This window comes from Chrysemys picta, chromosome 8, assembly GCF_011386835.1.
Source record: "Chrysemys picta bellii isolate R12L10 chromosome 8, ASM1138683v2, whole genome shotgun sequence".
Taxonomy (NCBI): domain Eukaryota; kingdom Metazoa; phylum Chordata; order Testudines; family Emydidae; genus Chrysemys; species Chrysemys picta.
Genome location: NC_088798.1, coordinates 81,071,803 through 81,095,216, shown reverse-complemented (window position 1 = coordinate 81,095,216; position 23,414 = coordinate 81,071,803). Strand labels below are relative to the sequence as shown.

The 23,414-nt window shown below is 38.1% G+C and overlaps 1 protein-coding gene across 2 annotated transcripts in view; it reads right to left on the bottom strand.

Annotated features, from left to right (window-relative positions):
• The window catches only part of SLIT3 (slit guidance ligand 3), a 793,796-nt gene that overhangs the window by 307,200 nt on the left and 463,182 nt on the right, over positions 1 to 23,414 (bottom strand). The window contains exon 1 of one of the 2 annotated variants that reach the window (XM_065554865.1): positions 22,506 to 22,602. The exons of the other annotated variant lie outside the window; for it this stretch is intronic. The gene's annotated coding sequence lies outside the window, so the exon portion shown is untranslated. Of the gene's footprint in view, positions 1 to 22,505; positions 22,603 to 23,414 lie in introns of those variants that run through there. 2 annotated transcript variants of the gene reach the window in all.

The following is a 23,414-nucleotide window of genomic DNA, read 5'->3' as shown; positions in this document are numbered from 1 at the left end:
GAACTCCTGAGTTCAATTGCTATCTCTGTCACTAATTCTGCCTGTAATCTTGGACAAGTCACTTAGCATCGGCCTCCATTTCTCCATCTGTAAAATACTTATCTACCTAGCCACAGAGATATTGATGCTTAATGTGTGTAACACACTCTGGATGAACCACTTTGGATGAGGCTATAGAAGTGCTAAGCATTATTACTGTTGTTATACCTGTGTTCTGATTTTGTTCACTTGTCCACCAAAAGAATAGAGGCAAAGTGTAAATGTGTGTTAGTTTAAGTGGCATATATTACAGAAGGCATTAGTATAGGAAAGAACTCTATGCAGGGACTGGGATCATAAATCACCAAAGAACAGCCATGCATATAGTCAGTTTTGAAAATTAAATCGTACACAAAGTTGACAACTGAGTATGTCAATGAGGGCACTAAAGGATCCAATGCAAGTCAAACTGAATTCAGTGGAGACTTTTCATTGACTTTAACAGAACACAGAGTGGATTCAGAGAGTGAGAAGTGACAATGAGAGATACATTCTGTACACTATTCCCAGCACAACTGTTGAAAATTCAATCTGTACTATCACACAGACTCAGATACAGCTATTGTAAAAAAAGCCACGTATTTAATAGACAAAGTATCTAGTAACCCAAATCCTAGCTTTGCTACTTACACATTTCCAACATTAAGAGCCTGTTTGTTGCTAGAAATAAGCAGGAAGATTTCCATAGGTCTCCAATAAATAAATAACAAAGCAACAAATAATGAGCAATACAGTTAATACTGAATTGAGCCCTATTTCATTAATCTACTAATTAATTACAAAATTTCAAGTATAATCATAGCAGATAGCTACTGCACAGAAGACTTATTAATGCATTATTAGACTGATATTTAAATGTTAACCATTATGAAGGCAATAAAGCATTTATGATTATAGCAGTATTTCAACACAAAGAAGGCTAAATACAGCTGTACAGCTTCCATTGCTCCACAAAGGGTACTAATTGACAGTGAACTGTCTGCATTATTGGTCACAATTTTAGTTTGTGAAGTTAACCCCTTTGCAATGATTCTTCAGCATGTGGTAGTCTAATGTAGCAGCGTTCTTATATAGGCTCTTGCAGGGGAGCCTTCAAGGTATATGCAGCAGTGCTAGAGAGGCATTTTACAAACCTGAATACCAAGTACTTGAAGCAGTTGCCAAGTGTCTAAAACTCATCATCCCAGTAACGATTTTTAAGCCTGTGTGTTGTGGTGGAGTCAAAAGACCATAATGCACTTATATATGGAAGACGAGGGGGAACAGAGAAAAAACACTCCCCCCAATTTTCTATTAAGTGCTATGAAGCCCAGTAGATATTTGAAACAGACTAAGAGCAGAAAACTATGTGAGGTCCTGGACTCTCAGAGCATCCAGGTTCCCTCCGCATCATATGGGGAGACTGGAGACTCACATCACACTACACTGTCATCAGGATCACACCTCTAACCTGTTGCTTATTTTAGAGCCAAGTTTACCCTCACCCCTCACAAACTCACTGTTATCATTGTAAGGTTCACTTCCAAAATGCTGAATCAGTAACCTGTGGTTACAGAGAGTGTTATTTATGGCTGCAGACCTGCCACCTTGGGCTGTGATATTGTCAGATCTTGCAAGCAAAGCAGGCTCAGGATGCATCAGTACCTGGTGGGCTTCCAAGAACTACTTGGGAGCTGCACAAAATGGTGTTAGCCATCTGTAGGTGGCACTTCCCTCTCTGAGGCACATCCTCAGCTGTGGTAAATTGTCAGCTCCAATTCCTTCGATCTATACCAGCTGAGATTTGCCCCCTGGAGCAGCGTGCTGTTAGGAGGTGCTCACTTTCCCATAAGATATAAAACTGATCACCTAGCATTTTTTTCAAAAGTAGGGATGTTGGCTGTGGAATCTTGTACATATGTATGGATGTATCCCATGACTGATTTTCATGACGTTTCAATGGCAAGTTTTTATTCTTACATTACCCATCTCCTCTCTGGGTCTGGAATCCTGGTCCAATCCGAAATCTGGTAAACACAATCTGCCTCCTTCCTCACATTTCCCATGCAAATTCATTTGCATTCAACATTCTTACATACTTCCTAGCGGCACTAAACTGTTGTGCAGCATTGCAGTGTGCTGATAAAAAAAAAATACTGAATTCCACCCTAAAGGTGGCTGCATTTTCTGGTGAATGACATGATCCTTTGTATTTCCACAGTTGCTAAAGTGCTGAAAGGTGATATATATATATATGTAAAATCATTATAACATGTGAGAGGAATTAATCCCACATCATTAAAATATTTCTACTCTTGTTTTGTGCTCTCTCCATCATTTTGAGTGGGAAAAGAGGTGCTAATGGGTGACTGATACTTATAAAGCTTAGTATATCCCAAATTCTAGAACAAACATAATAGCTTCTAGGCACAGCCCAAATGCTCTGACCAAAAAGTGAAAAGATTAGATTACTAATCTTCCCAGACTAACTACTCAGTTTGAAAGACTCAACCTAGCAGTCTATCTCCCCAAACCAGCTGGACTGATTAGGAACTGAAAAATCCTAGGACCTTTGCTGAATGGACAGAAGAACTCTCTCCTCTCTCTTACTGCTTCAAGCTACAGGGAAATATTGTGGGTTTTGTTCCTCTTTGTTGTGTCTTTGCACTGCCGACTTATAAAAAGTATGTGTGCATATTAAAATTTCCAGCCGCTTACAAATCTGTAATAAAATAATAATAATTACAACACATCCACCCTACCTACTCCAGTTAAGTACTGGAAATATACTGTAAGACCAAAGATACCTTCTGGCAATGCCATCAGAAAAGGTTGCAAACCAGATGTAAAAAGATTAGGTTAAATACCTATATTACAACAAGTAAAAAGATAATAATATTAACCGCCTTGCTATTTTTGCAGTCAAGCACAACTTCAAGTGAGAAAACAGGTGGGCTTTTTTGGGTTTCTTTTACAATGAAAGGGTCCTATTATATAACAATGATTAATTATCATCCACTGTACCCCAGCTAATACAAGTTACGGCATTCTATTTTATCAATGCTATAAAGAAAAAGACCCCATAGCAAAATCTAATTTTCCTCCTCTAAACAGTACACTTTTTTTCATAAAAGAACACACACAGGAAAACAACTATCAATACAATATCCGCAATGATTTTTTTTTTACACACAGGATTTGAATGGATGTAAATGACAGAAAAATCTACATGCAACACTAGGCCAGCGCCAAGGGCACACTTTAGTTTCTGCATATAATAGGGACTCTGATTTTCTTTTACATTCCATTTCTGCAGCTGATTAGCACAAACAGCTAATCAAATTGAGAAATAATATGGTAGATTATATTTTTGATTAGCACTTTTTCCCAAGCATCAATGAGCATCTACCATAGTTACCAGTGGTCTGCTAGCCATTCAGCCTTTGATAAGCACCAGGCTTCTTTTGGGTAGCATTTGGCTCTGCTGATCAAGGGGGTTTGCAGCATTTGCTATGAAGAAACATTAAGGCCCACAGGAGATCAGCTCCATCAGAGGGAGAATAAAAAAATGTATAGGCATAGATTAATTGCCATGTTTAACAAACTACTGGTAAGAAATATACTTTCAAGTGGTGAAGGGTAAATGGGAAAAGAGAAAGGAAACACGACCAGCTCATTTTCTGTGTTTCTGTTGCTCTTTGAATTTCTTCTTCTTTTGCTCACTAGAGATTAATAGTCTCTGGTTCGCTTGCCAAAGTTTTGTAGTTTAAAAAGAATTGTTTGAACCCTGGAAATAACAAGCATCATTTGGCAACACACAGCTCATGCTTATATGGACTACAACTTTAAACTGAACAGACACTATTTTAATTTTCACTCTCCCCTCTCCCTCCAAAAAAGACCAACTTGCTTACTTTTCTAGCTGTGTGGTAAACCTGTTTTGAATGTGTCTCTTTGATTTTCATGATCTGGGCCTGGAGTTGAAAAGCAGACCTCCGAGGCTGGTTGGAGCAGTGGCAGCTGCTGTGTTGCTGGGAGTGCTAACAAGTCCAACATTTCCCTCTGTCTCCTTTGATTAGACCACTGCTTTATCACAGTGTCCTTTTTTGGCTATGTGTGTAATTTGTGTGTTGTGTGTCCATAACACCATGTAATTGGCCCTAATGCAACATTATTATCTGTATGCATGCAAGGACTGGATACAAATGGTGCATATGCCAGCTTACAACATTCCCAGGAGTGAGTTACTCACCTGTCATCCTCCCTGATTATTGCCTCTACCATAACTGCCATGCTTTTCATGTTGCTTGTCCCCAAAGCAAATGGACATTCAATTCAAAGTGGAAAGGTAAAGGACGGTGGAATTCCAGACACACACACGCACATACCCTCAGTTAAACATTAAAATTTTTTAACTAAGACTTTGTCTAGGAATCTCTAAGCACAAGGAAAAACATAATTAAGCCTCAGAACACCCTTCACATAAACAGTATTGCTAAGAATGTTATCCCTATACAGGGATGGGTGAATTGAGGCAAACAGAGTTTAAGCTATTTGCCCAAGGATAGTGGTGGAGCTGGGAGAAGAGCCTTGAGAAGCCCTGATATATAGCCCCCTGCTAGCCAGGACCAGTTAGACAACACTTTCCAGATAGGCAAAAATCTCATGATTTCAAAAATCATGAATCAGGCACTCAAATCATGAGAGACGTTTTAAAAATGTGGGTTTTTTTTATTTGCCTTCTGGTTTTGGGGCCTTTGCAGTTCACATTTTCAAGCTTCTCTCCACAACCAAGTGTGACAAAGTTTTTAAAATGAAAATGGAGATTCTTATATAATCACAGGATCTGGGCCTTTAAGAAACACGCCAAATACCTCAAGACTCATAATAAAATCATGAGAGTTGGCAACCTTTTTTTTTTTTTTTCATTTGATCACCAGACTCCTCTTTATTTCAGACTTAGCTGACACCATTTTGATGCAATACCACTCCTGGAAAAATACTGTAACCACCACAACATGAACAGTAACAGGGTTCCTATGACTTCATGTTTACAGAACCGGAGGGCATGAAATCTTTTAGTATCTATGTGACTAGATTGCAGAACCACAATGCTAACAACACTGTGTCTTTATGCATTATATAGAGATGACGTGTGTCTTGGCTTCCAGTATTTTTCCTCTCTATTTCCATAAGGTTTATTAGAATAACCTTTTCTAAAGCATCAATCCTAATAAGAAAGCCCTTTTTTTGGGCGGGGGGCGGGGGGACACAAAAATTAATAAGACTAGATTTAACGCAGTGGGCAAAGGTATCATTCTGCCACTAATACATTCTATGGTAATGACAGTTATGGTCATCAATGGCAGCACTACCTTTGAGGCCCTTGCCTACATTGACACTTTAATCTTGCAAGTAGAACTGGTTTTAAATGTGGTTTAAAACCAGTTTCTGCTAACAAGGTTTAATCATGTTTTACTAGGTCGCTGTACACCAGACACAGCCATTTACAAACCTACATGCAAGGTCTTGTCCACAATGGTTAAATAACTCCATTCGGAAAAGGTGTTTTTTATTGTCCTGATTCATAAGGGCACTGCACACCTACAGCTCCAACATACATCACAGGAGTTAATACTGTTCAGTACCTCTGAAAACCAGGCCATAAATCTGTTTTCAGTAGTTCAAACACAGTTTGTGCACTTGTATTTTGTATGCAGGCATAATTAATCCATGTAAAGAACATTTGGATCCTGGGATGAAAGTCACTATATTTTCATCAGTTGTAAAAAGGTTATATTGAACATAAGTCAAAATCAATCAGCATTAAATAAAATGCATAGTATTTCTCAAAGAGGTGAGCTCCCTCAACAACCTCACCCTCTACTTTCTAAGTGGCCAAGCAAAGGAAGACCCAGTGCTGCCATGGATTGCTTTCAAATTTTTTTTTCTTTTCCAATTCTAGGTGCCTCCCATATGCAGTTTCTTGATCTCCCCACAGAGCATTTAAATTAAAGCCCATAACCGCTGTGTGGGCATATAATGAAAGTAACTGATGCTGCACTGATTAATCCATTATTCTCAACTGTTAGAAAACATAATGATCTCACAAGGGGCCTTATTCACTGAGGTATAGCAGTTGAGCTGTAATCTGACACCTTAAATTAGCAGCAAAAGCAACAACAGCTGGGTTTTTGTCTCAATATTTGTACCCAACTCTAAAGTGATTTGGCACCATACAAGTGTTATTTTTAAACACAACGTTAACACAGCCAACTAACGTTTTAAATGGTCTCCAGGTGTCATGTAAAATCCACAGAAATAAAAATAATCAGTTGCCAATTTGGTTTCTATTCTGCTTTTATCTTAATAAACAGATTCACCATTAATCCTAGGTGATTGTTTTCTTTTTTCAAATGTGTTATCAAAGATATGAGAGGGTCTTCTATTGTTATCTCAGGTGTCTAGCAATGGAAATTTAAACAAGCCAAAGGAAACAGGAAAGAGAAAATGTCCTTTTTTGGAAATGTCTGAGTGAATAAGCTTAATGTGATTAACACATGTATATGCTATGCAGAGCTGGGAGCACCACCTATTATTGAGGTTGCCTGACACTTCCCACTATAATACCTTGTTTTCAATTGCTTTATATTTTTTCCAAACTTACCATTTGGACTGAAATTTTCCATGCTGGGTGTCTGCCTCGGGGTGCATTTTTTCAGCCACTGGTTCAGCTATTTCCAAGAATAAGGCTACGTAAAAGTACACTGTTTTGTCCCATGTTAAAAAATTCTGGCAACCTTTTCTCTGAAATGCTCAATTGCTCTGAACGAGGCAGGGGTCCAGTGGAAAAAATAGTGTGTTATCATGTAAATAAAGAACATCATAATTGATATGCACCAGGGAAACTAACTTTGGCAGGCATGAATTTGCAACCATAATAATGCTCCTTTACCATAGTGTTTTTATGTGCCCAATGTGTGTGCATAGGTACACGTACTCACACATGCACTGAATGTATTTTTCTGATTAATGCAGATTTATACTTTTGACATGGTATTTAGGTTTCTCATGATCTATGCCCTCCCAAATATGGGGAAAAATAAAGTGAAACAAAGGAGAAATGAAGAAAAAAAAGGCTTCTAAAAGTAGATCTTCACCACAAGTTAACACAAGTTAGCTACACTCAACTTTCTCCACTCAAATTAGCCTTGCTCGCGTAAGAGTGGCCACACTGAAAAATAACATTCAAGCTGTTATGCTGCACTCACTCTCATGTGTGGCACTAAGATGTCTAGGGGCGTATCCCAGAGTTCTTTGCATTGCAGTAAACTGAGCCACTCCGCAAATTCTTTCCCAATGAAGAATTTGTCAGTCCTTTCTGGGCACAAGGGGGAATTGTGGGAAGGCATTAGAGCAGGGGTCGGCAACGTTTAGCACGTGGCTCGCCAGGGTAAGCACCCTAGCGGGCCGGGCCAGTTTATTTACCTGCTGTCGTGGCAGGTTCGGCCGATCACGGCCCCCACTGGCCGCGGGAAGCGGCGCGGGTGAGGGATGTGCTGGCCACAGCTTTCCGCCGCCCCCATTGGCCCGGGACGGTGAACCGCGGCCAGTGGGAGCCGCGATCGGCCAAACCTGCCGCGTCAGCAGGTAAATAAACTGGCCCGGCCCGCTAGGGTGCTTACCCTGGCAAGCCGTGTGCCAAACGTTGCCGACCCCTGCATTAGAGGACTTGAGTGGTACTAGCCTGAGTCCATAATGCAGAGTGGTCTTGTTAGCAGCTGAGTTGTGCTATCTCAAGCTTCAGCCTGTATCCCCTGACCAGCCAGCCAACTCAAGTAAAAAGCTCCTCCACATGCTAACTAAAGGTTCTGTGTGAGGACAGGACTCAAGTTACAACTTGATTTAACTTTTCAGTGATGATAATCCGTAACCAAGTCTCAGCTGTCAGGGGTTTTCTGGAGAATTATGTTCTATTTCAGCTGGTTAACTGAAATTCCTGAGAGTTTGTAGGTTGGTTTTTGCATTTAATATACTGAGCAAACAATGTTTTCAGCAATGAATTTACAAGAATTATTGTCTAGCCTTTTGAACAGGGCTTGCTTTTTGTCTTAAATATATATATATATATATATATATATGTCCAAACAATTAGACCATAAGCCTGTCAAAGCACAGACCATGTGTTTGCTCTGAACCACCTAACACACTGTGGGTGCTACAATAACAATATTATTAATAATAGAAATTATTTTTATACATTTCTTCATTCTGATATATCTTCTTTAACAGAACTTAGTTTTCCCTGGTGATTGTTGTCATGTTTTAGAGGGTTTTCTTAACATAGGAGATCTCTTGCAATAGGGGCTGTCATTTTCATATTAGCCATAAAGTGCAAATTTACAAAGAAATAGTTTTTCCATTTTTGGTGCACACAGATGAAGCTGTAAGTAAGAGACAATAGTGACATCTCAAGATGGATCATTCTTTGCAGAGTCCATAAAAAGCTACTAAAACATAATTAAAAATTCCTAAACTTTTGAACTTAGAAGAAAGAGCTTTAAAATACAAGAAAGCAAGTGATCATCCTCTATACAGGCCAATTTAATCCAAAACTGTATATTTTTGTATTATGAGAAAGGCCTGCTTCCAGCTCCAATAGAAAATATTTTCATTTAGTATGTGATAATGTCTAGCACAGGAGATCCAATGGACTGGAAAAGCATACTTGCCTATCAAAATAGAGAAACAAAAAACTCTGCAACAGGATACTGGAAGATGTTTGATTTAAGACCATGTAAATGCCAGTTTCTGGGTTTGCAACCAACAGAGCTCTCAACTCAAATGAGCTAGCTGATCATCACTGAGATATCTAAATCCTAGGCACAGTCATTACCAATGAAGTTCAGGACTCGAGGCATAGGGACAAAATGACCATCAATACTGCAAAGCCTGTGGTAGAAAAGGTAACACGTAAAACTCAGTGCTCCTTCAACACAGTTCACTATCTCAGATCATTATATTTACTATGTATATTCTATTATGTTTTTACTTTTGTTTTTAGTATACAACCAAGTGGGTATATACTGGCTACTAATAAATTTATGGTGGAAATTAGAAGACAGTTTCTAATTAACAGAGAAGTGAGGCTCTGGTACAGACTTTCCACAGGAGTAGAGGGGGCAAATAACCGAATTAGTTTTAGGATGGAATTTGATGCATTTCTGAATGGGAATCTTCTATTCCTACAATCCTAAACCTTTCTATTCTTCAAGAGGGACTTCAGCACAATACCTCTCTCCATTTTAGACCTAAGCATATGATGCCTTGAGTAATTCTTGTTCAAAGAAAAAGATGACTGCTGAATAGGCAACCTAGTTGCCTCTTGTTGCAAAAGTATTTCAGTGATGACATTTTCCCATCTTCCACCCTAAATCATTTGCTTTCCCCATTGTCAAACACCTTCAATCTTTCAATACAATGCTACATCCAAAGGCAGTGCAACTCCACTGAAAGTGTTCAAGTTGTGTGTCCCACCGAATTTCTTGTTTTAATTTGGGGTAAGAGTATTAGAAGTGCAGTTATTTTATAGACCCTTCTCCTTCAGGAATAAAGTCACTCTCACTCAAGCAAATAAGACAAGAATGGGAGCTAAAATAATTGGTTAAAAGTAGATATCTTAAATTATTGGTGGTTCCTTATGCACGTAATACGCTTGTCTTTCATCGAAGGACCTGAACATACAAAGTAAACGATAAGCCCATGACACTTCCGTAAAATGGATTTTACAACTATTTTACATGTGGGAAACTGAGGCATGGAGAGACTAAGAGTCTCATCTTGCGCCCATTAAAGTCAATGGGATTTAAGCATATGAAATGCTGTTCTGAACAGGGATGGATTTAAGCACATACGTGAGAGTTTTCTACCAAATTGAGGCCTTACGTGGCTTGCTGAAGGTCAACACAACATGACAGTGAGCCAGAAAAAGATCCTAGGAGTCCTGTTTCCCAGTTCTCCTCTTTAACCATTAGATATCAATCCCCATTTGATCTATGTTTCATTCCTGAATGTGCTTCACTTTTATAAGGCTGATGCTACATTAGTCTCCCAATTCAGCTTCATCAATGGTACTGATGGCAGCAGCGCTGGTGTAGCCAAGGCTTCACAGCCACCAACATTTTTACTACTCTGTTGTCTAACCCTCGCCACCAAACAACATGATGATAAAAATACCGAAGGCCGTTGGCACCATGCTCACACTAGTGCCAGCACCAGTGGAGCTCAACTGGTGGTAGCAACGGTATATACTTTTGGGAGAAAAAGACAAGTGAAGAGAAGGCTTAAGGGATTAAATCATTCTCTTTCTAGGAGATATTGTTCATTCAAGCATTTATTCAATCATGGGTCTCTTTTGAACAAAAATCACCAATGGTGCTGAACTATGGTGTTCATGCTGGATTATTTTTTACATCCATTTCATCAGTATCCTCTATTTAAAGTCAAAGCTGCTTTCAAGTTGTGATTCCAGAAAGTGCCTATTAGGAGCTGTGCAACTAATTCCAAGTCATTATGTCTGTAAAAGCAAGTGTCTTAGGCATGTATCCCACCTTTAATTTCACTATGAAAACAAGAGTACCGCCTCTTTAGAGGACTCCACTATTCTGTCTAGAATGCTTAATGCCATTTATTGCTAGTTACCTCAGCAGCAACTTCATGGTACACTATGAAGTACTTCATTAAGCCTCTCTCACCAAGTGAAAGTAGCTCTGTGCTTTCCCCTCCATACTGTTGCAATCAGTCAATACTGCATTCTTCCCTAATACCTGTACCCAAAGATCTGCAGAAATGCTGGTCTTATCTTTGCAAGCTTCTACACATCACATCCAATTGCTCTCCTAGACAGAAAGTGCAACTTCACTTAAACAGAAAATCCAGTTGTAAAAGAATCATTGCAAAGGCAAACTAAAAACTTTTGTGGTTATTTGTTTGGGATCAATATTATTATTCACCTGTTTTGTTATGTTTGTTGGCTGTTTCATTTTTTTATTTTTAAATAAAGTGTGTTCCAACAAATGATTGTAGTATATTCAATAACAGCACAACAGAGACTGGTTTTACTTACCTTTTCAAAAAGAGGAGACTTTATGAATTAAAGGTTTGCGTAAAGTGTTTAAGTATTTCAATGAAGCACGCTGAGAGAGATTATGTTATGGATCCAAGCCTCAACAGTTTAATAATTTTGTATAAATTATTCTGACAAGGGGAAAGACAACCTGGCCCACAATCACCGAATAAGCTGTATTATAGCAGTTTTTCATGATAGTACAGTTGTAGTGGCATGTATGTTTGCATTTTGACATCTAATTTCCAAGAATTTGCACCTCAGCCATAAAAATGCACTTTAGGTTGATCATATATTATCACCAAATTTTTACATTCAAAATGTTGGTGAGTGAGTTTATAACTCAAACACAAACCTCCACACAAAAACACAGATTCATTCTGCTGAATGCAGAACTCAACCACACCTATTTGATGAGCTATAAAGTTTTAAAGTGATTTTTGTATTTTGTTAATGGTATCACATAGGTTGAAAACAACTTCTCCTTCCTGTAGGGGTGTGAAAAACTAGTTAAAAAAATCATATGGTTTAATTTCGTGCCTAAAAGAAATCTGAACCAATGAGTACAATTACCATCACTGCGCCCAATCCAATGCCCATTGAAGTCAATGACAGACTTTCTACCAAATTTAATGGTTCCTGAATTAGGCCCTTGCAGTCTATTGATTTGGGCAAGGATTTTCAAAGGAGCTAAGGGGATTTAGGCATTGAACTCTCATTAAGTTTCAATGGGATGTGGGCATCTCAGTCCTGTAGGCTCCTTTAAAAATCCCAGACTTGATCAAGAATATGCACTTATCAATAATTATTTTGTAGATCATGTTTTATGTAACACAGTGATCACCTGTAAAACAAAGCAAAATAGAATAAACCAAATGGTGAGCTTTCAGCAGTGTCCACTGTACATTATCATTCATTATATATTACAATTCATGGGATTGATTTAGTTCCCACTGAAGTTAATGGAATCTGAATCAGGCCCTATATACATAATTCATTTAAAGCATACCTGAATACATATTCACAAGGAAGACCAGAAAGAAGAGATGAGCTGAAGGGGACTCATGTGAATGCCTAGTTCAGAGCCACAGTCTCTGGGCAATGTAAAAGAGAATCTCAGCTTCCATTTTAAAGAGTTATTTATACCCCTTTCCATAGCAGAGACAACCTTAAAAATGTAAACCAATTCAAAGTAATGCAATCCAACTGCTAGGGCTGAAAGGAACAAGCAGCTGGACTCCACTTGTGCAGCGAGATGCTGGGGGAATCCAATGATCCACATGCCGCAGCTCCCAAAAAGAGAAGTCCTATAGTATAAAATCTATTGAAGTCTATCTATTCAATCGGGTTATACAAAGAGAAATTCTAAATAATAATCATAATAATTTTCTAATTTAATTCAAAAGAGAATGGTTTCATGCTTCCAGTTATTTTTGTTTTATTTTGCCACATCCTAGAGGATGGTTTTAAAAAAACAGTATGGCAAAGTTATTTCCCATTCTATTCTGTAAGACTTCTCCATTGATGCGCACACAATTGTTTTGGCAAAACAAGTCAGTTGAGTAGTGGGGAATCTCCCAATAAAACGTCTCCCCAAAATCCTCAGGCCAGCTCCATGCATGGGAGTGTGATGATAGTAGACACAAATTGTTTGCCTTTTCAGGTATAGAGAAGGATAGCAAAAATTGTCTTGTATACCCACCAAAAATGCTACGATTGTTTTTACTTGTTAAAATGTTCCCCCGCTCCAAGGTTCGCCCTGCACCAGCTGCTGCCAATTGCCGCAATGCGGCATTGTCTGCTATGACTGAGGTAGCCTGCATGCCCCACTTAGGCCACTAGGAGCATAGAGGGACAAACGCTCAAGCTCTATATACCACATTGCCAGCTACTCCCAAAAGCATAAGGATAACAATGAGTAGGAGGTGGGGCCAAGATAGTACTCCATTGAGTGATATGGCTGCAGCCCACCTCTTCCCCCCACCATTCTTTTCCTATCAAGCCTCATCCCAGAGTTTGAAGAGGAGGTTTGGGAGGAAGTCTAGAACCCCATTCCCACCTGACCCTCCATACTAGTGACAGAAGATTGGCTTGCCCCAACTACCTGCTATGATCTGCACCCCCACAATAAACAAGGGGGACATGAAGAACCAAACAGTGAAATGATGGACAGATATGAAATGGGGAGGAAAAAATTTCACTGATTTTTTTGAAGGGACTTGAGAGAGGAAATGAAATGCATATTTTACCCAGTGAACACCACATGTATTGCCAAGTAAGAAAGAACATTTCTCAGAAAGCCGTTGTTAAAATTTTAGGTTCTAAAGGAGTATGTATAGCCCTCATGGTGAAGTTACATGCATTGTAAATTAAGGTTGATACGTACACTATTATAAATACATACTAATGGATGGGGCATGTGTCTCACACAGAAACTGGAAATTTAGAATTTGCATGTTCAAACATTCACGTTGGAAAAGTTATCATTTATATAGTATGGGAAACTGTATAACAGACCTTTGCCAAACCCAAGCACAGAGGCAACTATTTGTGCCATACACATTCTTTTGGGTGAAAGGTGCAAAGAAGTCTGCACTTAGATACTAAACTAAAAATAGATTGTTTTTGTAGTAATGATGCTTTAGGCAAAACCTGTCTAACTTAGAAAGTACAAAGTTAAAAATATGCTAAAATATCACCTCGTCCTGACTAAATTTCCCTAAGGTGCAGCTTGCCCAATTGCCAGAGCCAGGAGGCTTCTTCAAGTCCTAAATGATTACACAAGTTAGTTAATTCACTATCATGTGCTAAGCGCAAAGAAACCAACACACCTTAAATACTGAATACTCACAGTGTTCCACTCATATTCAGTTCACAAAGTAAATACTTGCAAAACAAAATAGAAGCTTGAATAAATATAAAGCAGTCACCTGATGGTGAATATTCTGCAAACATGAAAAGAAGCTAAATAAATGGAGTCAACTATTCCTAGTAAATTATTTGCTCAGCTCTAATAGCTATACACATGCACAACAGGGTACTAACTCCGCTTTGGATGATTTGCATCTCAATGTTGAAATGTAGCAAGTATTAGCTCAAGCACCTCACCTGATTTCAAATGCAATCACAGTAGATGGGGAGAAAGGTTGTTTCTGAGATAAAATGGATCCAAGCCTTATAGGATTTTATAGATCAACCTATCTTGAATTATATCCATGAGCCAATAGGCTGCTTGTGCCGTTGGAGAATTGCTGAAATAAACTCCCTGCTGGTGACTCCGCCCAGCAGACTGACAACCTCATTCTGCACCAACTGGAGCTTGTGAGTGGGCTTCAAGGATAGTCTCATGTCTGCTGCATTGCGGTAATCCATGGATTACTGTGGCCACGTCCAAGTCTGAGACAGATGGTCACAATCACCCTCACTAGACAAAAATGGAGGAAGGCATTTTTGGTGACTGACACCAGCCAAAATTTCAGAAGTACAGGGTGTGAAAGCACCTCCAAACTATGCATCTCTAGACAAAGGGCAGGTAGATGTTTTCATTAATAAGTGCACAAATCCTTCCTCTGTACTCTCTAGAGCTTTCCGCCAACCCATCAGTCTCACCTCTCCCTTGTTTGGATTAGAGCAAGATACCTCAAACTCAGTCCAAATCCCAACCTTTGCCAGGCACTAGGAAACTGCAGACACAATGTACCATCTCGGTGTGAGGAAAATGAGACGGAGATGCATATTTGCTGAATACTATTGGTGCTGCAGCTCAAAACGTATTGCTATCTCCCTTAGTGCCTCCTATGAAATAAAAAAGCCTTGTAGAACCTCACTTAGTAAATCCTATGGGACAGATTATCAATTGTCCAAACCCACAGTCTGAGCTCTCTAAAAGCAAGGAATGGAAATACGCAAGAGCAATACAGTCTACCCCAGCTAGGGTCTATGTGTGATCCAACAAAACCTTAAAGTCAATGGTATTTAAAGAACATCAACATAACCATTTGTCCAATGTTAGTACACACTGAACATGTTTAACAATAATTCACCCAATAATGTAAACTCCTCCAATTTATATAGGATTAATTATATTAATTTCTCATATTTTGATGTGTTTCCTTCCTTTATTAAGGCTGCAAATTACAAAAAAAGTGTCCTACCAAAATTAAGTTTGTGACGATGTTATTTTAAAATTAAGGGTCATGCTTCCATCCTTAACAAATCCTCTTTCACCTTCCTTTCTTTTAATAAACAAAACAGCACGTGCTAATTAAAGAATTGAGCATTTTCCTTTCTGTATCCTATCATAACATACGTGTGATTGTCTCATTAAAAAATTCTCATTTTTTCCTCTCAATTTCTTGTGTGCATGTGTATATATTATACAAATATATTTTTAGATTTATTTATGCTAAACACATATTTATATACAAGTACAAAATTAAACAACAGAAAAATCTGGGATTGCTGTCTTTTAGATCAAAAACTGCCTAGAATTCTGCACTTGCAATTTTGTGCCGATCAATTAATTGAAGAGGCCTTTTTCAGGCACAAATGAATTCAGGCACAAATGTACCTGATTTGCAAGCACAATTTCTACCTACAAATTAATTTCTTAAATGTCTATGTGCTACCATTTCAATCACCAATTGGCTGGAGATGCAAAATTATTGGCCTATCTGGAAATTTTAATGTCAAACATCATACAGAGTTCGGAATCTCAGCAGCTACAGTTTAAAGTTAAATATTCGGCATGGTAGATGGTACGCTGGACCCACAACTCTGCTACAGGAAGCATCCTAGATACATTCTTTTCCACCATATTCAAAATTTAAACTCAAGAGAGTCTAATTAGAGAAGAATCAGGGTTATTATGGACTAAATGGGGGAATGAGTCCCAGAGCCCTCATAGAGGTGCCAGCAGCACTCTCTCTCTTACAATGACTGGGATCCAGGTCAAGCGCTTGCACTGTCCGCAGCTGTGGCAGTATGGCAGATGGAGAATGACAAAAAGCTGATTCCAGGCCATTTAGAACTTTATAGGTCATGACCAACACCTTAAACAGCATCCGGAAACTGATAGGAAACCAGCATTGATCCCAGAACAGTGGAGTAATGCACTCCCAGCCACGTGCGCTACTCAGTGAGTGCTGCTACATTCTGTACTGGCTTCAGTTTTTGAAAGGTTTTAAGGCACAATGCTATGTTGAGCGTGTTGCAACAATCTAATCTTGAGGTGACAAAGGCTTGAACAAAAGTAGCAAGGTCTGCATCAGAAAGGAGAAGTTCCAACCTGTTGGCCAGGCAGATGGTAAACAACTGACTGGGTTACTGCTGAGACATGATCATCCAACAACAGCTGTGAATCATAGCTGTGAGTTCTGGTAACTAACAGCAGGTCCATTCCCTCCACTAAGGGATTCATATGTTACCTTCCCTAGCTACTTCCCCCAACACCACCTCAGTCTCATCTGGGTGGAGCTTCAGCCAGCTCACTCTCACCACCACTCTCCCTCAACTACACATTAGCTAAGATGTTGAACTGCACGGTCCAATTCAAATGAGTGAGAGATACACAGCTGGGTGTCTTCAGTGATAAATTGGTCACTTACATCAAGCCTGACAGTCAAAGTTAAAAGCTTGCCCTATGTTTCCTATACAACTCATGAAAATAGTATATCAGACAGAGAGGAGGAAGGAGTAACAAAGTAGTTACAAGATGAACAGAGCCTGCAAATGAAACAACTAATATCATGGGAAAGCAAGTCTGGCAGAAGTCCCTGACAGGTCATAAAAACAAGTCCCTCTCAGAAATGTATTTTGTTCTTGATTCATGAATATAATAGTTCCAAATTGGGACTGCTCTTATCTTGATTAGTTCTGCATCCCTAAGGGCTCCTGGGTATTATTAGTTTAAAGGCGATAAAAACACCATGATAGTGGGGGTAGGTGGGAAATGAGCACAGCATTCAAATACACTTCAGTAAGTCAAATCCATCTTCTGTAGATATAGGATATAGTTAGGCATCAATATTGATTTTTCATGGACATGGCTAGAATACTAATACTAATAGGACTAACAAAATTACTAATTAAAGTACTTATGTGAATATACTGAACCCATCCATAAAGCAACTACCATTAAGACCGAAACAGGCATCAAAGACTCTTACAGAGAGCCTCTCTTCCCCGCTCAAATTTTGTTTCTGATATAAAACCTGTCACCTTGGTGCCATCTGGATATTGTTCCTTTCACCATACATTGTACTTCCAACCTCAAATTTTTGAAATATGTTATACAACTGAGGTTATCTCACATTTTATTTCCATACTGTTAGCAATGACCGTAGATGTCTCACTGAAAAGTTTCAACAAATAAAAACATTCCTTATTAAACATTAAAACATTCCACACACACACACACACACACACCCTAGCCTGCCCTCCCAGTGCAGAATTCTTCATTTCCAATTGATAAAACATACTAATTGCACACATCAGGGTTTCAGTATATTTCAGAAAGTTCCCAGGACTGGAGTGAAAGTCCTCTAGGGCACAGATTTTCTGTTCCTCTTATCTCCAATTTGATTCCTATAGTGGAAAGTGCAACAGCAGCCATGCTCTTTGGACACATTGCTCCCTCCTTCACTATAGAGATCTACAATGAGACAGAAACTGATGGGGGAAGGACAGTTACTGGGCATTCTCATAATGCTTATCACTGGAGTAGGTCCAGATAGCTAATGAAGTAGAGAAAAGAGGAACTAGCCATCTGTCCAGTGATACCTCTATACACTGGGGCAGTGGTATTTCGCCACAGCCAATTCTACATTTGTTTCATCTCTGGCTGTCCTGTGAGAGTAGCTTCCTGTCATAACACGGGGGGAGGGAAGAAGCCTGGCGATACTGTTAGAAAAGGCATAGCTTGTATTCCAAATTATTTTGGATTACATGCAATGGGATTAAACCATGTAGTCTGATTACCCACACCTTGCCACTAGCAAGCCCTTTTGAATTTTTGTTTTCATCATATGTCTTATGTGCACAATTACTAGTGAAGAAGTTTAATAGATTTTTAACCCAAATTCATTATCAGCCCAATTGTATTATTTTCCATTTATTTGTTATTTTAATTCAACTGCACACAAGCATGAATGACTAAAGCAAGAATTATACACACAATTTATTGTGAAATCTAGTTCCCACTACAATAGTCTGACTGCACTGTAGCAGTTAAGAATGCACCTCACACAGTTCAAATTTAATCTTGATTACCAGAACTGATCATAATTTGCAGAAAAATAGAGCAAGAAATCATTCTCGTGGCATGATCAGGCTTTCATTAAGCAATGACATCTCATATATTTAGAATTATGTCATGACTTTAACGCCCTGCCTCTCAAGATAGTTGAAGCAAATAAAATATTGAGACATGCCTGGCAAAGCATTTTGTAAATAAGTAAAACTGGCTCCCTGTGTGTCTACACACACACACACATATATATGTGTGCATAATTTTATATATGTGTGTGTGTGTGTGTGTGTGTGTGTGTGTGTAATTATAAGCAGTAAGACTGTAAACAGAAGAAAACTGGAAGAAAAATTAAGTTATGCTATATCTGAAGACCCTGATTCATGCTCACAAAATTTTTTCAAGTTTGTTCATCTGAAAAATCATTCACTGTGTATTATAATCATACATCTGATAGTTCATTGTCATAAGGGGCAAAAGTTATTTACCAGGTTATTGTGGAATACTGTGTTATTTTACATGTTGGAATATTACCAATGGTAACTTGTAATTCAAGGTAAACTGTTGAATTCACAACATAATCTGTGGCAACAGAAATGGACTGAAGTAGAAAGTCTGACTAAGACACCACAATAATATATCCCCCATTCTGCTTGTGAAAGTTTCGTTGCTTGTCAATGGGTGTTTTACACACAGTCCAAGGGAACCATATTATCCGAATTTAAACTGTTCTAGCAGACTCTGTGTTCTCCAGAATACAAGCTTCCACCTAAAGCAAATTTTAAAAAGCCAAGTGCATGACTTGCATCATATTGAGATCTCCGTATTTCATAGTCTGCATAATGAATACGTTTTGAGATATCAGGTTCCAGTTCATAATCTGAGTCAGAAAGAAGACAAGTTCAAACTCCAATACCCCTTTTTTGAATTTTCATTTTCAAATTGTGTTTATTTATTTAAAGTTTTTGATAGTCCCGAGCACTTTTTGCTAGGTTTGAGCTTTGGGACCTGGAAAATATTTTTTGTAGTTTCTTTTTCAGATCAACACCTACTTTTCAGACTCTTACAAGCTAATGAATAGAACTGAGGTTCTGAGTTTAGTTTTTGGTGCTCAATTCACATATTAGAATTTCAGGCATGATTTAGGTTTCCTTTAGAAATCTGGCTGCTAGGGTTGGGATTTTTTCAACCTTTGTGAGTTTGCTGTGGATGCATTCCACCCTAAATGTCTTTTAATGCTGAATGCCTTTATACACAGTTTGTTGTCCATTAATTTAAACAACATTATTCACACAAGTAGGAGAACTCATGGCAAAAGGATTGGAAGGTTTAGTCCATAGCTTGGAAAGCCTCAGAACTCAGGATGAGAGGCATAAGATGAATGAGTAATTATAACAGTAATTAACACTATTAACAATGTACCAAGAACAAAACTGTGCATTATTAGCAATGCACAGTGACAACAGAATGTGTTTGAAATGATACTCTTAGCACAGTTTTCTTTGGGAAAACTCTTGGTAATGTGAACTGAATTGAACAAATATGCTGTGGTCTTTTTGTTCCTTTCTATATTGTGAAATCTGCAACATCCAGAAAGTTTTCAAGCTCCGATTTTCAAAGCTATTTCAAGTAACCAGATCCTCAAAAATCCCAAGATTTTAAGCATTTCACTGCTGATGGTGATAGCATAAACACCCAGCTAATATTCATATTAGTTTGTCCAGTTTGGCTGGACATACTGAACTCACCCTGACATTCATTCCTGTTGAAAGGATATCCCACAGAAATGAAGATGAAATTCTGAATTTTGAAATAGTTGTGTCATCTATTCAATATTTTTTGGATTACTTGGCTAATCAAGATGTCTGCTAACAGCTTTATAAATAAGGATAAAAATGGCACCAACTAAAAAGTGTTGGATTCCTGGGATATGGATTGGAGAATGTTGAGATTTGTTTTGTTTTTTAATGAATCCTAGCCTGTCGACAGCTAAGCTTGTTCAGTTTAATAATCTAATAAATATTTCTGAACGGTGCCATTGTGTCGTATGGTGATATCTGGCATTATAAGCTAAGGACTCAGTGGAGTAGAACAGAAAATAAAGAAAACCCTCCTATAGCAGAAATTATACTTTTCGTTGGTGGGAAATTCACATTAATTTTGCTTGTGTTTTCACTCTACAAATGCATATCAGTTTTATATTTTATTATGATTTTACTCATAAGATGCACCTTCCTTTGAGGCTTAAATTGTAAAATTCACTTTTGAGTCTTCCTAAATTTTATCTAATTGTAGTTAGTATGGAATTACTAATATATGAAGCTTCCTGTACTATTGTGTCATAACAACAACAATCCATCCACTCCGATATATTTCTATTTTACTTCAAACCACTATGCTGGCACATTATTAGTAAGGCTTTTGGAGATCCAACAAAAGCCACATGCAAGAACCAGTAAGGCTTACTGATAAACTGGCACAGGGTACAGTAACAGCAATGCAACTTGACAATTTATGCCACAAAGTCTGAAGGGCACACTATTATATGTGCCAAGTAGAAGTCTATAAGCATCCTAGTATATACAATCACATTCCTTAACTGAGATATAGGTATCCCAGCCATTAGCACAATACTGTATAAACGCATATTTTGGGTCGTGCAATTAATTGCAGTGACAGCCCAATTTTAACTTTCACTCTGCCCTGTTTGGTGCTAGTTTATTAATGAAAAGAGTTCAATGACAAGTTTACTAATGGCAGGAAGAACTGATGTTAAATAGGCTCTTATACAAGCATCAGAACCTCTCTCTGAGAACCAATAACCCAAAAAATCAGATCATGGGGCTTTCTATTCTCAGGGACAATTGAATAATTTCCCTTCCCGTTCCTAAATCTACTTGGAAAAGCTCATCAAATTCCTCTTCTCCTCTGATGAGTTTCAATTTGGGAAGCAAATGCAATAAAGAGATGGAACTGCTTAAATTTAATATAGTAATTTATTTTCTGTATAGCACTAAAAATGGGCTAGATATGTTAAGCAACTTGCAAAAGCATATGGCCTCTGCCCCCAGAGAGTTTATAATTTAGGCAAGGATTTACCATGTAAACAAATCTGCATACATTTTGAGAAAGACTGCAACATTTTTGTTTGTGAGAAAAAGAAAAATGAACAAGGCTGCTTCATTTGGTCTCACTGCAAATTGTTCTAGTGAACAGTATTTGCCAAAATTACCGGGTCTCCATTATGTGATGGATTATAGGTGAGAACATATTTGCATGCAATTATGTAGTGGTGACTGCACTAGAGAGTGGTCACTTGATGGTCTTCTGGTTCCATTTTTAACATTCTTTCTAAGCGTTGATAACTTTTTGATCTTTGACTCTTTGTAACAATATTCAGGATGAAGGTGTGACATCTCTTGGGAAGTTAAGCCATTTGTTTTGTTTCACAGACTTGAAGTGCTCAAAATTGCTTTGAAGAGCTTAAATAAAAATTTTAAACTGGGAAGGCAACATAATACTGAGAATTTTGTGCCTGTAAGAAAGATATCTTAAGAATTAGTTAGCGCCAATCTATTTTCTCATCTCATAGAATTAAGACTGATTTCTCCCATAAAAGCATGCCTATGTTGAAAATTAAAACTGCAAAGAATAATTGCTATTGGTCAATTCTAAACACAGAGCAGGTTAGAACAGATTCTCCACCTCAACAATTATATTGATTTGGGGATGGTTTAGAATCAGGCCATTACAGACAGACAGGTAGATAAACTAATTCAACATTTGATCGGCTCTGATAACAACGGGGAAGAGAAATATGTTGTTAAAAACTATCTCAGAGCCTACAGTTATTAGAATATTATAGTACAAATATCATGTAATTTGCTAGTCAACATACTTTGTTGAAAGTAATAGCACAATCTAGTGTCAGCGGATGTCTGATGCATCATCCTTGGATAAAAAAAACATATGCCATCGGAAAAAATATTAGAATTGAACTTATTAATTGTGTAAAATTGGATCATGCTTATGGTAGCTAGTGATGACTTTAAAAAAAATCACAATAATCCTTTCAATCTGGCAGAGAAGGAAAATGTAATTGTGGGATGTCATTACCTTTTCTAACAAATGCTATTAATTCAAAAGAAAGGTTCTGTCTTTCTAACTGTATTCTTCACAAAACAAGTTTCCAGATAGGAGATCCTTCAAATACCTAATGTGAGCTCAACACAAGAGATAAACAGTATTAGGTCAATCACAACATGTTTATTATACATCATGGCTTCAAAACTTGATAGACAAAGACAATAAGTATCTAAAATGACTATCCTAGACAAACAACCATGGAAACTAGCCTTAGGTCATTTAGAGTCTCATCCTGCTTCTACTCAAGTTGATGGCAAGACTCCCATTGGTTTCAGAGTGAGCGGGATAGGGCAAGAACCCCCTATTCAATCTCCACACTTGAATTGTGAGGAGTTTGGTTATTATTATAGGCTCTCCGTGTACTGTCCTTTTGTGTGCCTGTCCTCATAATTCAAAAGGCTCTATGTTGATTCATCTCCAGTTTAATTTGCCTGCAGTAGGCATGTGCACAGTTTAACCAGCCAATATTCCACTGTTTGCTGTCATCTAGCTAAGCAAAACCTTTTCTGGTAGGCTGGATGGGGCCTTCTCTGCTGTAATTCACTGCATATAGTTAGTGCACTGGACCACTCTTACCGCCACTTCAGGTACTAAGGGGTTTGGTTTTCTTTTTTTGTTTTTGTTTTTCTTTTCTTTTCCGCCAAAGGGTTACACATCTTCAGAAGTGTTAATGCTTTTAGTTTGGAAGAATTAATTTTCCAACCACAGGAAAGCCTTTGTCCCCGTTTGTTTAGTTAAGCAGTACACTAGAAAATGCGTCATTGCTCAGATAAAGTAACTATGTTAGCAATAGTCAAATTATTCTATGCCTAGATACTTAACTCTATGTAATATCTGATTTTACAAAAAAAATTAAAGACACGCATAAACATAGTTTGT